This window comes from Pipistrellus hanaki, assembly GCF_964339955.1.
Source record: "Pipistrellus hanaki genome assembly, chromosome: 5".
NCBI lineage: Eukaryota > Metazoa > Chordata > Mammalia > Chiroptera > Vespertilionidae > Pipistrellus > Pipistrellus hanaki.
In genome coordinates, this window is record NC_140507.1 from 80,599,345 (window position 1) to 80,608,790 (window position 9,446).

The 9,446-nt window shown below is 48.6% G+C and overlaps 1 pseudogene across 1 annotated transcript; it reads right to left on the reverse strand.

The window, feature by feature from the left end:
• Positions 1-4,315: 4,315 nt before the first annotated feature.
• On the reverse strand, positions 4,316-8,850 carry LOC311623386 (elongation factor 1-alpha 1-like; annotated as a pseudogene). Its single transcript has 5 exons — positions 8,541-8,850; positions 7,453-8,075; positions 4,659-4,933; positions 4,508-4,548; positions 4,316-4,384 (listed from the first exon to the last, which is right to left on the reverse strand). The product of its transcript is annotated as an elongation factor 1-alpha 1-like (transcript).
• Between the last annotated feature and the right edge of the window lie 596 nt (positions 8,851-9,446).

Below are 9,446 nucleotides of genomic sequence, written 5' to 3' on the forward strand. Positions count from 1 at the left end.
TATTTTTTTAATCTTTATTGATTTCAGAGAGGAAGGGAGAGGGAGAGAGAGACAGAAATATCCATGATGAGAGAGAATCATGGATCGGCTGCCTCCTGCACTCCTGCTACTGGGTATTGAGCCCACAACCTGGGCATGTACCCTTGGCTGGAATCGAACCCGAGACCCTTCAGTCCTCAGGCTGACGCTCTATCCACTGAACCAAACTGGCTAGGGTGACACCCTCACTCTTTTTTTTTTTTTTTTTTTTAATATATCTTATTATTGATTTTTCTTTCTTTTTTAAAAATATATTTTATTGATTTTTCACAGAGAGGAAGGGAGAGAGAGACAGAGACTCAGAAACATCGATGAGAGAGAAATATCGATCAGCTGCCTCCTGCACAACCCCCACTGAGGATGTGCCTGCAACCAAGGTACATGCCCTTGACCGGAATCAAACCCAGGACCCTTCAGTCCGCAGGCCGAAGCTCTATCCACTGAGCCAAACCGGCTAAGGCGACACCCTCATGCTTAAGCCTGGCTCCCGCCATAATCCCCTGGGAGAGGCTCCACCACTCCAAGGCTCTGCCCAGCCTCAGTCCTCTGTCCAGGCCGTTCCTTCTGCCTGGATCGCCTTTTTCCCTCTTATCCTCCCAGCATGGTCCTCATCCTTCAAGGCTGTCTGTCTACACAGTTTTAATGGTTCTCAAAATTCTGTGACAGATTTTTGGTTTTAAAAACCAGCAAGAACCGGTTTGGTTCAGTGGATAGAGCATCGGTCTGTGGACTGAAAGGTCCCGGGTTCGATTCCGGTCAAGGGCATGTACCTTGGTTGCGAGCACATCTCCAGTGGGGGGTGTGCAGGAGGCAGCTGATCAATGTTTCTCTCTCACCTATGTTTCTAACTCTCTATCCCTCTCTCTTCCTCTCTGTGAAAAATTATATATATATATATATATATATATATATATATATATATAATATATATATATTTTTTTTAAACCACAAATAATCTGGTTTTATTTATTTATTTATTTATTTTCAATCTTTATTGTTCATATTATTACAAAGGTTCCTCATTTCTTCCCCCCTCCACCAGGTTCCCACCCCACCCTCTGCCCCCTCCCCATCCCCCATTGTCCTCATCCATAGGTGCACAGTTTATGTTCAGTCTCTTCCTCCCTCCCTTTCCCCGATAGTAAATCCCTTTTCAGATAGTAAATCTGTTACTTAGCATTTTCTCATATCAATAATACCTCCACATGCCCAATGATACACTTCACACAAAAGACATTTTCAAATAGGTCATCCAGCCTCATCCAGGCCCCACCCAAGGCATTCACAGATCAACACCCCAGCGCTATACTAACTCAACACATCTAGATCTAAGCCTTCATCACTTGATTCAGCAGACCCTCAAGTTCCCGCAAAAGTTTCCAGCCATGTCTGAGAGGCAGCCGTGGGCAGGTACAGGCGAGGAGCGAGCTGTTTCGGGCCTGGCTGCTCCGGGCCTGGCCTCTGTTGCTCTGGTTCGTTCCACAACCAGCTGCTCCGGGTCTGGTCACTGCCGCTCCCGACCTAGTTGCTCTGGACTTGGCTGTTGCTGCTACAGGCCTGGCCGCACCCGACCCGGCTGCTCTGGGCCCGGTTGCTCCGGTCCCGGCCGCTCCGGGCCTGGCCGCTCCCAGCCTGTCAGCCGCTGCTCCGGGCCTGGCCGCACCAGACCCGGCTGCTCCGGGCCTGGCCACTCCCAGCCTGGCAGCCGCTGCTCCGGGCCTGGCCGCTCCCAGCCTGGCAGCTGCTGCTCCGGGCCTGGCCGCTCCCAGCCTGGCAGCCGCTGCTCCGGGCCTGGCCGCTCCGGGTCTGGCCGCTCCGGGCCTGGCCGCTCCCAGCCTGGCAGTCGCTGCTCCGGGCCTGGCCGCACCAGACCCGGCTACTCCGGGCCTGGCCGCTCCCAGCCTGGCAGCTGTTGCTCTGGGCCTGGCCGCTCCCAGCCTGGCAGCCGCTGCTCCAGGCCTGGCCACACCAGACTCGGCTGCTCCGGGCCTGGCTGCTCCCAGCCTGGCAGCTGCTGCTCCGGGCCTGGCCGCTCCTAGCCTGGCAGCCACTGCTCCAGGCCTGGCCACACCAGACCCAGCTGCTCCGGGCCTGGCCGCTCCCAGCCTGGCAGCTGCTGCTCCGGGCCTGGCCGCACCTGACCCGGCTGCTCCGAGCCTGGCCGCTCCCAGCCTGGATGCTCCGTGCTTGGCTACTGCTGTTCTGGGCCTGGCTGCTCCCAACCCGGCTGCTCTGGGCCCGGCTTCTCCGGGCCCAGCCACTCCGTGTCTGGGTGTTCCTGGATTGGCCACCCTGGGCTTGGCCGCCTCAGCCTCAGGCCTGGCTGCCACTGCCCCAGGTCTGGCTGCTCCAGTGCTGGCCGTTGATGCTCTTGTTCTGGCTGCTGCTGCTCTGGGGCCTGGCCACTGCTGCTCTGGGCCCAGCTGCCACTGCCTTGTGCCTGGCCACTCTAGGCCTGGTCGCCGCTGTTCCAACATTCTGTCCCTTTTTTCTCTTTTTTTTTTTTCTTTTTAAAAAAAAAACAAAAACGCATTTATGTTGCAATGTTGGCTGGTGCGTTGAGTTCTGACTTAGTCTTTGATTTTTCAAGATCTTCTTTGTATTCTTTCTTAAGTAATTTTACTATCATTTGCTCTCACTTGATTTCTTCACATTGAGAACTTCTTTGGTTTCTTCCTCCTTGTCCTGGGAGCTCAGCAGGTTGGCCTGTGGCACCCCTTTGTTCTCCGTGGGCTCCCGCGCTGCTCCAGCCTGTTGCCGGGGTCGGCGCCGCCCAGGAAGCAGCCCCCGTCCTTGGCTCCGTTGCCTGCGCTCAGCAGTCGAAGGCTCAGGGGCACGCCCCCCCTAGGGGCCCCGTCGCCCGGCTCCTTGCTGGCACCCGGCTGGCCGGTGTCCGGCAGGGGCTCCTGCTCCAAGTCGCGTTCCTCCAGTCTGGAGCTTTCTTTCTCCCTCCCACTAGGGGAGTCCAGGATCAGAGTCAACAGACTGTCCTCTGCGCACAGTGTGCGCGACTCCGGGGGCTCGGCCTTTCTCCGCGCTCCCAGGACTCCACCTCACAGCTCCGTCTCCCCCTGCCCGAGCCTGGGTCCCCAGGGACTGGCCCAGACCTGGAGTTCGGGGCGGTCTGGACTGAGGCTCAGAGCCGCCGCCGGAGACTTTGTTTCTTCCGGCTAGGGTAATCCAGCATCAGAGTCAACATTCAGTTCTATGCGCGCCATGTGCGCGCGACTCCGGGGGCCCCGCATTTCGCCGTCCCCTGGGATTGTCTCCCCTTGCCGGAGCCTGGGTCCCCAGGGTCTGGCCCATAACTTGGGGCTCAGTGCTGCCGGTTCGGGGGTTCAGCCCAGGCTGGGGGTTCTATTTCCTTCCTGCTAGGGAACACCGGGCAGCACCCAGCCCTCTCCTCCTCTCCGGCTGCGACCTCTCCGCGCGCGTGCGTGCGAGCGAGCGCGCCGCATGTCTCCGTACCTTAGGCTTTTTTTCAGCTCCTCTGATTTTCCTTCTGGTTTTCTCCCTCCTTCCTATTGTAGAGTTTTCAGTCAGTCGACTACCTGTAGCTCTGGGCAATGTCCACTCTACATTTTAGTTGTATTCCCTTGAAATTGTTGTGAGCTGCTGCGGCTAGGTGTATACCTGAGCAGCCATCTTGGATCCTCCTCATAATCTGGTTTTAAAAACTAATAATGTAGCCCTGGCTGGTGCGCTCAGTGGTTAGAGCACTGACCTGAGGATCAAAGTGTCTCAGGTTCGATTCCTGGTGAAGGCATATACCTGGGTTGCAAGTTTGACCCTCAGCCCCATAAAGAAGGCAATCACTTAATGAATCTCTCTCACATTGATGTTTCTCTCTCTCTCGCTTTCCCTTTTTCCCTCCCTCCTTTCCACGCTCTCTAAAAATTAATGAAAAATATATATACTTGGCTGAGGATTTTTTTTAAAGCACTCTACTTTTAAAAAATATATATCTTATTGATTTATATAAGAGGAAGAGAAGGGGATAGAGAGTTAGAAACATCGATGAGAGAGAATCATCGGTCAGCTGCCTCTTGCACACCCCCTACTGGAGATGTGCCCGCAACCAAGGTACATGCCCTTGACCGAATCAAACCTGGGACCTTTCAGTCCGCAGGCCTACGCTCTGTCCACTGAGCCAAACCGGTTAGGGCTGGGTGAGGACTTTTAAAAAAACTTAAATGGGCAATTAAATGGGCAATTAAAACAGACAGTTCTGAGACCGTTTTTCCACCACTGGGGTGGCAGTTATTAGGGATAATATTCATTCAGCCTTCTGAGCTTCCTGGGTTAGACTTGGTGACTTTACCAGCTCCAGCTGCCTCTTTGTCGTCTACTTTAAAAAAAGATTTTATTTACTGATTTGAGAGAGAGAGAGAGAAACATCTATTTGTTGTTCCATTTATTGATACATTCATTGCTTGATCTTTGTGCGTCCTCTGACCACGGAACGAACCTGCGACCTTGGCATATCGGGACGACACTCTAACAGCCGAGCTGTTGGGTCAAGGCTTTTGCCCATGGCTGTGATGACACCCAAGAACTGATCAGCTCATGTCACAAACAGCAAGATGACCCAGAGGAGGACAGTTACAGAAGCTCCTAACATATAGTGTATGGGCTTGTCAGGAACCACATCAACAATGACAGTATCATCAGATTTCAAAACTTTGGGTCATCTTTCAGCTTTCTCCCAGGATGATGATCAATCTTTTCCTTCTCAGCAAATTTGCAAGCGATGTGAGCTGTGTAACAACCTGGCACTGATTTGGCCTGGATGGTTCAAGATAATCATCTGAGTGGTGAGGCCAGCTGCTTCTACTGGTGGTTCATTTTTACTGTCACCAGCTATTACGCCATGATGAACACCTTTGACAGACACAATATATATATATATATCTCCTATCTAATAAAAGAGTAATATGCAGACTGACCATCACTCCAACACACAAGATGGCTGCCCCCATGTGGACAAAGATCCTGCCTCTATGTGGACACAAGATGGCCACCACAAGATGGCCAGCAGGGGAGGGCAGTTGGAGAAGATCAACTCTGCAGAGGAGGGCAGTTGGGGGTGACCAGGTCGGCAGAGGAGGGAAGTTGGGGACAAACAGGCTGGCAGGGGAGCAGTTAGGCATAAATCAGGTTGGCATGGGAGTGGTTAGGGGGTGATCAGACTGGCAGGCAGAAGCGGTTAGGGGCAATCAGGAAGGCAGGCAGGTGAGCAGTTGGGAGCCAGCAGTCCTGGATTGTGAGCGGCAGGTCACACATCCCTCAAGGGAGTCCAGATTGGAGAGGGTGCAGGCTGGGCTGAGGGACACCCCACCCTGAATTTTGTGCACTGGGCCTCTAATATACATATTTATTTATTTCAGAGAGGAAGGGAGAGGGAGAGAGATAGAAACATCAATAATGAGAGAGAATCATTGATGGGGATTGAGACGAGAACCCTGGCATGTGCTCTGACCTGAAATCAAACCGTGACTTCCTGGTTCATAGGTTAAAGCTCAACCACTGAGCCACACCAGTTGAGCAGACACATTCTTTTGGGGAAAAAATGTTGTTTTTAGAGATCAACCAAAGAACTTGTATGCATATATGCATAACCCATGGACATAGACAATGGGATGGTGAAGGTCTGGGGTGGGAAGCGGGGATGAGCTACAAGGGGTCAGTGGGAGAAAAAAGGATATGTGTAATACTTTCAACAATAAATACTTTTTTACAAAAAAAAATAAAGAACATTAATCATGAAAAATGTATATATTTAGTGTTGACCATATTACAGATGTACCCCATTTTCCCTTGGACAGATACATTTTTTAAAGTATTTTTTAAAATTGATTTCAGAGAGGAAGAGGGAAGGAGAGAGAAATAAAAACATCAATGATGAGAGAGAATCATTGATCGGCTGCCTCCTGCACACCCCCCACTGGGGATTGAGCTGCAACCCAGGCATGTGCCCGTGGCCAGAATTGAACCTGGGACCCTTCAGTTGGCAAGCTGATGCTCTATCCACTAAGCCAAGCCGGCTAGGGCATAGATACATTTTTAAAAATATATATTTTACAACTAAATAAAAGGAAAATGAACGATCCAATTAAAAGATGGGCAATGGACCTAAATAGAACATTTTCAAAAGAAGACAGAAGGAAGGTCAAAAGGCACGTGAAAACATGCTCAAAGTCACTAATTATCCGAGAGATGCAAATCAAAACAACAATGCGGTACCATCTCACACCTGTCAGACAGCCAACATCAACAAATCAACAAACGACAAGTGTTGGCGAGGTTGCGGAGAAAAAGGAACCCTCGTGCACTGCTGGTGGGAATGCAGACTGGTGCAACCACTATGGAGAACAGTGTGGAGTTTCCTCAAAAAGCTGAAAATGGAACTCCCATTTGACCCAGTAATCCCACTCCTAGGAATATATCCCAAGAAACTAGAAACACCAATCAGAAAGGGTATATGCACCCCTATGTTCATAGCAGCACAATCTACAATAGCCAGAATTTGGAAACAGCCTAGGTGCCCGTCAGCAGATGATTGGATCAAAAAACTTTGGTACATCTACACAATGGAATACTATGCTGCCATAAAAAGAAGGAATTGCCGAGGCCGGTTTGGCTCAGTGAATAGAGCATCGGTCTGCAGACTGAAAGGTCCCAGGTTCAATTCCGGTCAAGGGCATGTACCTTGCTTGCGGGCACATCCCCAGTAAGGGGTGTGCAAGAGGCAGCTGATCGATGTCTTTCTCTCATCGATGTTTCTAGTTCTGTATCTCTCTCTCTTCCTCTCTGTAAAAAATCAATAAAATATATATTAAAAAAAAAAGAAGGAATTCTCATCATTTGCAGCAACCTGGATAGAATTGGAGAACATCATGCTGAGTGAAATAATCCAGGCAATGAAAGAGAAATACCACATGACCTCACTCATTTATGGATAATAAAGAACATTATAAACTGATGAACCAAAAGATAGATATAAAGACAGTAAAGCAACAAGCAGACTGTCAAATTACAGGGGGAGGGTAGGGAGATCTGGGGTAGATAAGAGATCAGCCGAAGGACTTGTATACATGCATATAAGTACAACCAATGGACACAAAACTATGGGGAGGGAGGGCAATGGTAAGATATGTACACAGATAATAATTTAATAAAAATAAATAAATAATATATATTTTATTGTTTTTTCACAGAGAGGAAGGGAGAGGGACAGAGAGCTAGAAACATCAATGAGAGAGATACATCGACCAGCCACCTCCTGCACACTCCCCACCCGGGATGCTCCCACAACCAAGGTACATGCCCTTGACCCGAATCGAACCTGGGACCCTTCAGTCTGCAGACCGACGCTCTATCCACCCAACCAAACAGGTTTTCGGCCACAGATACGTTCTTAACAATGAAGTCCACGTTGTCCTCAGGAAGAGTTTCACTCAATACTTCATGCTGCATTTCAACACTTTAATTTATTTCAGTTGTAGCACTGACTGGAGCAAAGATGACCACCAGGCCAGTTTGAAAATGCCAGTCTCTACCCAACCCACAGGGACAATACCGTTATTACCAATTTGTAGACTTCCTGGGGGGGCAGACACAAGGGCTTGTCAGTTGGATGAGTTGGTGGCAGGAAGCAATGCAGCTTCAAGCATGATTCCGCTGGTGTTGCCATCTTTTCGGTGACTTTCCATCCCTTGAACCAAGGCATGTTAGCACGTGGCTCCAGCATGTTGCCACCATTCCAACCAGAAATTGGCACAAAGGCTACCGCATCAAGGTTGTAGCTAATATTCTTAATGTAGGTGCTCACTTCATTTACTATTTCCTTGAATCTCTTCTGGCTGAAGGATGGCTCAGTGGAATCATTTTGTTAACACCAACAATTACTTGTTTCACACCCAATGTGTAAGCCAGAAGGGCATGCTCACAGGCTTGCCCATTCGTGGAGATATCGGTGTGAAATTCACTAACACCAGCAGAAATAATCAGAACAGTAGAGTCAGCCTGAGATGTGTCTGTAATCATGGTGTTTTTTTTTTTTTTTTTAATATTGTTTTATTGATTTCAGAGGAAGGGAGAGAAAGATAGAAATATCAATGATGCCTCCTGCACGCCCCCTACTGGGGATCGAGCCTGAAACCTAGCCATGTGAAACCTTGACCAGAATTAAACCAGGGACCTTTCAGTCCATAGGCAGAGACTCTATCCACTTAGCCAAACCGGCTAGGGCATGTAATCATGTTTTTGGGTTTTTTTTGTTTTCCAGGTTTTAAATATATTTTATTGATTTTTCACAGAGAGGAAGGGAGGGGGATAGAGAGCTAGAAACGTCATGAGAGAGAAACATCAACCAGCTGCCTCTTGCATGCCCCCCACTGAGGATGTGCCCGCAGCCAATGTACATGCCCTTGACCGGAATCGAACCTGGGACCCTTCAGTGCGCAGACTGACGCTCTACCACTGAGCCAAACCGGTTTCGCCTGTAATCATGTTTTTTATAAAGTCTCTGTGTCCTGGGACATCGATGATGGTCACATAATACTTACTGGTCTCAGTTTCACAGGGAGGTATCAATGGTGATACCACAGGCAGGTTCAGCTTTTAGTTTGTTTATCCAAGACCCAGGCATACTTGAAGGAGCCCTTTCCCACCTCAGTAGCTTCCTCAAATTTTTGATATTTCTTTTGCCCATCCCTCCATATTTGTAGATCAGATGACCAGTAGTGGTAGACTTGCCAAAATCTATATGTCCAACGATATGATGTTGATATGAGTCTTTTCCTTTCTCATTTGGCTTAGATTTAGCAGTGGTTTTCGTGAAACTTGTGTTCTGATGGTAAACCCTTTGCCAAAAAGTCAGAGTAGATTTTAATTAATTAATTAATTAATTAATTAAATTTTAATATATTTTATTTTTACAGAGAGGAAGGGAGATAGAGAGTTAGAAACATTGATGAGAGAGAAACATCAATCAGCTGCCTCCCGCACACCCCCTACTAGGGATGTGCCCGCAACCAGGGTACGTGCCCCTGACCGGAATCAAACCTGGGACCCTTCAGTCCGCAGGCCGACGCTCCAGTCACTGAGCCAAACCGGCTAGGGCTCAGAGTAGATTTTAAATAGTTTTGGGACTAAGGGAAGAAGTGTGCATGAAAAAGGAAGGGTGGTTTGAAACAGTTCCGGATTATTTTTTAATTTTTTGAATTGAATTTATGGGGGTGACATTGGTTAATAAAATTATATAGGTTTCAGGTGTACAATTCTACAATACATCATCTGTATATTGTATTGTGTGTTCACTCCAAGTCAGTCTTCTGGCTTAGTATTTTTTATTTTTGCAAATATATATAAAATAAGAAGAATTAAGTAATTGGGAGGAGCCTTGG